Raw genomic sequence first — 6,043 nt, 5'->3', positions numbered from 1 at the left:
CTGCGGCGGAGGCTGGCACGCTGGCAGTTGGAACCTGTGGCTGTGCTTTTTGCAGGATGCCACTTGCCCACATTAGCCTCTGCATGTATAAAGGACAAGGTGTGTAGTACTGATGATGATGGTAGGCGACACTTCTCATTAATGTATGTTGTTTGGTTATTATTCAAATATTCACACATTTACAATGTCTTTAGCAGCAGTCGACATTGCTTTTTTAATTGTATGGTAACTTTTCCATCCAACTTCAGAAATACGACACACATGTCCGGCTCTCCGGTACGCACTAGACAGAGTATCACATACTCACAGCTAAGATATAGAGTACAACACGTCCGGCCCTCCAGAACGCCCGTAACAGAGTGACTAGTGTAGCCGACGTACCTTGTCTCCCAGACGCGCCAAAGCGACCCGAAGGCGTCCGAGGCACTCGGTTGCAATATCGTTACTCCTACTCTCAAAACTAGTGAAATTTAATAAACAAAAACGACAGACATGTGAGGTAACCACGAGAGATTGCCATACTAAAAACTGAGTTAAATACAATGAAAAGTATATAAATAATTAATAAGAAAAGTTAGGAGTTTTGTCGCCTAGCACCCGAACGTGCCGACCGCTCAAAAGGCCAGTTCAGTACAATTGGCAAACTCTCCCACGGGAATGGTACACACTGTACCATATGTCGCTTGTACCTCACTCCACTTTTGTACCATAATATGCTGCTTCACGGTTATCGAGCTGCATCAAGGCGAGCTTCTAGCAAAATGAAATACTGGCGGCCACACACAGGAATGATTTCTCACGGCGTTTACCAGTTGTGGCGGCTGCGACTGCGATGGCCGGCGAGATCTCAATAAATTGAGTACCGAACCACAGGCTTTGTTTAAACTGAAACTTTATTAGGTACATCTTTATTTCGATAGGCTTCTTAGTTACTGTCCCAGAAACTTGACGCTTGCACCACGATACTGGTTTCATCACACATCATTTCATGATCATATTCGACGCACTACTCGTCGACAACTATACTGAGCTGAAAAAAGTCACGGAATACCTACAAATATCGTATCGGACCTCCTTTTGCCCGATGTAGCGCAGCAGCTCGACGTGGCGTGGACTCAACAAGTAGTTGAAACTCCCCTGCACAAACATTGAGCCAGGCTGTCTCTATAGTCCATAATTGCGCAAGGGTTTCCGGTGTAGAATTATGTGCACGAGCTGATCTCTCCGTTATGTCCCACAAATGTTCCATGGGATTTACTTCGGGCCACCTCGATGGCCAAATCATTCGTTGGAATTGTCAAGAATGTTCTTCAGACCATTCGCAAACAATTGCGGCCCAGTGACATGGCGTATTGTCATCTGTAAAATTCCATAGTTGTTTCGGAAAATGAAGTCCATGAATGACTGCAGATGGTCTCCAAGGTAGCCAGACATAACCATTTCCAGGCAATGATCAGCTCAGTTGGACCAGAGGACCCAGTCCAGTCCACTCCGTGTAAACACAGCCCACACGATTATGGAGCCACCATCAACTTGCAGAGTGCCTTGTTGACAACTTGGTCCATGGCTTCGTGGGACCTCAATTATTCAAAATGACAGTCACAATCGCATTATTTATTTTGCCGCCAACAGGTTTCAACCCGCGATGGGGTCATCTTCAGGGCAATTTGCACCATTTGGTCGCTCGCTGGAGTGGTCCTCCCTGCCTGTGCACGGTTGGTTACCTACCGTCCACAGGCAGGGTGACGACTCCACCAACCGTGCACAGGCAGGCTGACGACTCTAGCGAGCGACCAAATGGTGTAAATTGCCCTGAAGATGACCCCATCGCGGGTTGAAACCTGTTGGCGGCAAAATAAATAATGCGATTGTGGCTGTCATTTTGAATAACTGATAATAAGTAAATTAATCGCTGTTTATCTCCATACAACTATGTTGTCTAAAACTTCGTGGGACCCGTTCCACGCTAGAACCCAACCATCGGCTCTTACCAACTGAAACTGGGACTTACCTGACCAGGTCTCTGTTTTTCCAGTCGTCCAGAGTCCAACCTAAATGGTCACCAGCCCAGGAGAAGCGCTGCAGGGGATGTCGTGCTGTTAGCAAAGGCACTCACCTTGAAACTTACTGCAATAGCCTATTAACGCACTGTTCTGACGTATAGGTTCGTCGTATGTGGCACACTGATTTCTGCGGTTATTTCACGCGGAGTTGCGTGCCTGTTAGCAGTGACATCACTACGTGAGCTCTGTTGCTCTCGGTCTTTAAGTGAAGGCCGTCGACCACTGCATTGTCCATGTTGAGAGGTAGTGCCTGAAATTTGGTGTTCTCGGCACACTCTTGAGACTGTATATCTCGGAATGTTGAATTCCGTAATAATATCCGAAATGGAATGTGCCATGCGTGTGGCTGCAGCTACCATTCCCTTTTAAAGTCTATTAATTCCCGTCGCGCGGTCATGATTACGTCGGACGCCTTTTCACATGAATCAGTTTAGCACAGATGACAGCCTAGCCAGTGCACTGCCCTTTTGCATCTCGTGACGTGTTGGGTTGTTTGGCGGTGGAGACCAAACAGCGCCGGCCGGTGTGGTCGTGCGGTTCTAGGCGCTTCAGTCTGGAACCGCGTGACCGCTACGGTCGCAGGTCCGAATCCTGCTTCGGGCATGGATGTGTGTAATGTCCTTAGGTTAGTTAGGTTTAATTAGTTCTAAGTTCTAGGCAACTGATGACCTCAGAAGTTAAGTCGCATAGTGCTCAGAGCCATTTGAACCAAACAGCGAGGTCATCGTTCTCGTCGCATTAGGGAAGGACGGGGAAGGAAGTCAGCTGTGCCCTTTCAAAGGAACCACCCCGGCATTTGCCCGGAGCTATTTCGGGAAATCACGGAAAACCTAAATCAAGATGTCCGCACCAGGGATGGAACCGTCGTCCTACCGAATGCGAGTCCAGTGTGCTAACCACTGCGGCACCGCACTGGATCCTCATGTACACTAACTACTGCCATCTGTGTATGTACATATCCCATGACCTTTGTCACCTTAGTGTAAATTAATGTCTCTTAATAAACGGTCAGTGGGAAAGAAATATAAACGGATTGAGTGCCAAATAGGAGGAACAAAGTTAGAACAGGTGGTCGGTTTCAATTACTTAGGATGCATATTCTCACAGGATGGCAACATAGTGAAGGAACTGGAAGCGAGGTGTAGCAAAGCTAATGTAGTGAGAGCTCAGCTACGATCTACTCTCTTCTGCAAGAAGGAAGTCAGTACCAAGACTAAGTTATCTGTGCACCGTTCAATCTTTCGACCAACTTTGTTGTATGGGAGCGAAAGCTGGTTGGATTCAGGTTACCTTATCAACAAGGTTGAGGTTACGGATATGAAAGTAGCTAGGATGATTGCAGGTACTAGTAGATGGGAACAATGGCAGGAGGGTGTACACAATGAGGAAATCAAAGAAAAACTGGGAATGAACTCTATAGATGTAGCAGTCGGGGCGAACAGGCTTAGATGGTGGGGTCATGTTACACGCATGGGAGAAGCAAGGTTACCCAAGAGACTCATGGATTCAACAGTAGAGGGTAGGAGGAGTCGGGGCAGACCGAGGAGAAGGTACCTGCATTCGGTTAAGAATGATTTTGAAGTAATAGGATTAACATCAGAAGAGGCACCAATGTTAGCACTGAATAGGGGATCATGGAGGAACTGTATAAGGGAAGCTATGCTCCAGACTGAACACTGAAAGGCATAATCAGTCTTAAATGATGATGATGATGATGATAATAATAAATGGTGAGCTTCCGGACGTTCAAACGAGTTGTTGTTTCCAAGTTGTGCACAGTATTGCGACGAACGACCCAGGCCTTTCCTTCAGGTGCTGTGAGCTGTGTTGTTATATGTACTCGTTGCCTGTGAACTACTGTTGCCCTCGTGATGCAATTTATAGCTGAATTCGACTCCTCACTACGTCCTTTGTTGCCCTTTGCTCGAGATGACATGCCGCCGTTTCCCAGCTCTGGTGGATGCGCTGGTTGGCGAGATCTTAATAAATTATGTGCCAGATCAGAAACCTTGTTTAAATCGAAACTTTATTAGGTAAATCTTTATTTCGATAGATTCCTTGGTTACACTGTTCAAAACCTGTTTGCACCACGATGCTGGTCTCGTCATATTTCATTTCATGGTTAAACTGGAAGCAGTCGTAGACGGCAACTGATTGGCTTGTTATGTCGGATGAGCCGCTGATGTTCCTTGCATCTCTCCTCAGTTGCTCTAGTAGTGAGCCCTACTTAAGAAATGGTACAATCGCATGAGATGTGGTGCACACCCGGGTTTCGGACACCTGGGTCATCTTTAACATTACAAAGAACAATTTTTACGTAAATCTGCAGGCTGTAGTGACAATTGTCATTGAAGGCAAATCTAGGACGTTAGGTCGCATCACGCTAAATTGTACGCGTTCGGCGTTTCAGCCCTTTGCTTGGTGTGGTACCGACCAGAGATCGCGGTGTCTCTCTGCAGCCCCCATTGATGACTGGGAGGCGCTCCTGAAGGCCACGCCCCTCTCTCAGCACAGCAGTGCCCTCGCACGCAGGTCAGTATAGAGCCGACCAGGGGAGCGCTCTCCTCCAGTTCGTGACTTAAGCTGAAGTACCCAACATCATCGAGCAGGACCATTGTTAGTTGAGTCTCAGATGGACATGTACTTTTGTAAATGTGGATCAGAGAAGAATTTCTTAATTAGTGTAGTAACTGATGCCTTAATGGCCAGTGACAGTTTTAAATTGTTAAGCACTCCTGTGGCAAAGAATTGTATCGAGTTAAGTAAGTCTTTCCATTATTCATCTAACAAAGTGAGCTAATGAAAGCGTTTTAGTTGCAATGAGCCATTTCCCGGACCAATTAAAAGAGCCAGCAGTTATGGCCAGACGATATTAGTTTCGTCTCGTCATAAATATTGGGGTCTTCTTCAGGATCTTCTGAAGTACGCTGTCAGCCGAACACTGTCAAGGACCAGGGCCACGTTTACTTGTAGAAGCGAGTTTTACCGAGATTGTACTGAAAAAGTTAGGTTAATGAATAAAATTATTGTGGATAGTATTGGTGGGTCTTCGTCATTGGACAGAAAGCGAAACTGATGTATGTCGAATAAGTTGGGTTTTATTGGATAAAACTAGATGCGTACCCGGCGTTGCCAGAGTACGTTTTTGTTGAGTTCCGTAACTCACTTATCAATCCCAGTGCCATCTGGCGGCATTTTCCAAACCGGACAGCTCAGTGTGTCAAGTATGAGCCTCTCCCAGTCGGGAAATATTGTAACTTCGTGAGTGCAGATCTGGTTTTTCCAGATCCTGCGTTCAGCCAGGTAATGCCAAGCATGCGTTGAGAACGGACACCTAGAGTAGCCTGGAGAGACTGCAGCGAGTAGATGTACCGGGTGATCAAAAAGTCAGTATAAATTTGAAAAATGAATAAATCACGGAATAATGCAGATAAAAAAAATCACTCCGTCTTCAGGCCACGAGTGGCCTACCGGGGCCATCCGACCGCCGTGTCATCCTCAGGGGAGGATGCGGATAGGAGGGGCGTGGGGTCAACACACCGCTCTCCCGGCCGTTATGATGGTACTCTTGACCGAAGCCGCTACTAATCGGTCGAGTAGCTCCTCAATTGGCATCACGAGGCTGAGTGCACCCCGAAAAATGGCAACAGCGCATGGTGGCCTGGATGGTCACCCATCCAAGTGCCGACCACGCCCGACAGCGCTTAACTTCGGTGATCTCACGGGAACCGGTGTATCCACTGCGGTAAGGCCGTTGCCTAATAATGCAGATAGAAAGCTACAAATTGACACACATGCTTGGAATGACGTGGGGTTTTATTAGAGCCACAAAAATACAAAAGTTGAAAAAATGTCCGGCAGATGGCGCTTCAATGATCAGATTAGCAGTAATTAGCATAACAAAGTAAGACAAAGCAAAGATGATGTTCTTTACAGGAAATGCTCAATATGTCCACCATCATTCCTCAACAATAGCTGTA

The 6,043-nt window shown here is 46.7% G+C and overlaps 1 pseudogene; it reads right to left on the bottom strand.

The window, feature by feature from the left end:
* Positions 1 to 5,704: 5,704 nt before the first annotated feature.
* On the bottom strand, positions 5,705 to 5,822 carry LOC126089513 (5S ribosomal RNA; annotated as a pseudogene).
* Positions 5,823 to 6,043: the final 221 nt, after the last annotated feature.

Source organism: Schistocerca cancellata, chromosome 6 (assembly GCF_023864275.1).
Source record: "Schistocerca cancellata isolate TAMUIC-IGC-003103 chromosome 6, iqSchCanc2.1, whole genome shotgun sequence".
In the NCBI taxonomy this organism is placed as follows: domain Eukaryota; kingdom Metazoa; phylum Arthropoda; class Insecta; order Orthoptera; family Acrididae; genus Schistocerca; species Schistocerca cancellata.
The sequence above is the reverse complement of the archived record's forward strand: the minus strand, read 5'-3'. Positions and strand labels throughout refer to the sequence as shown.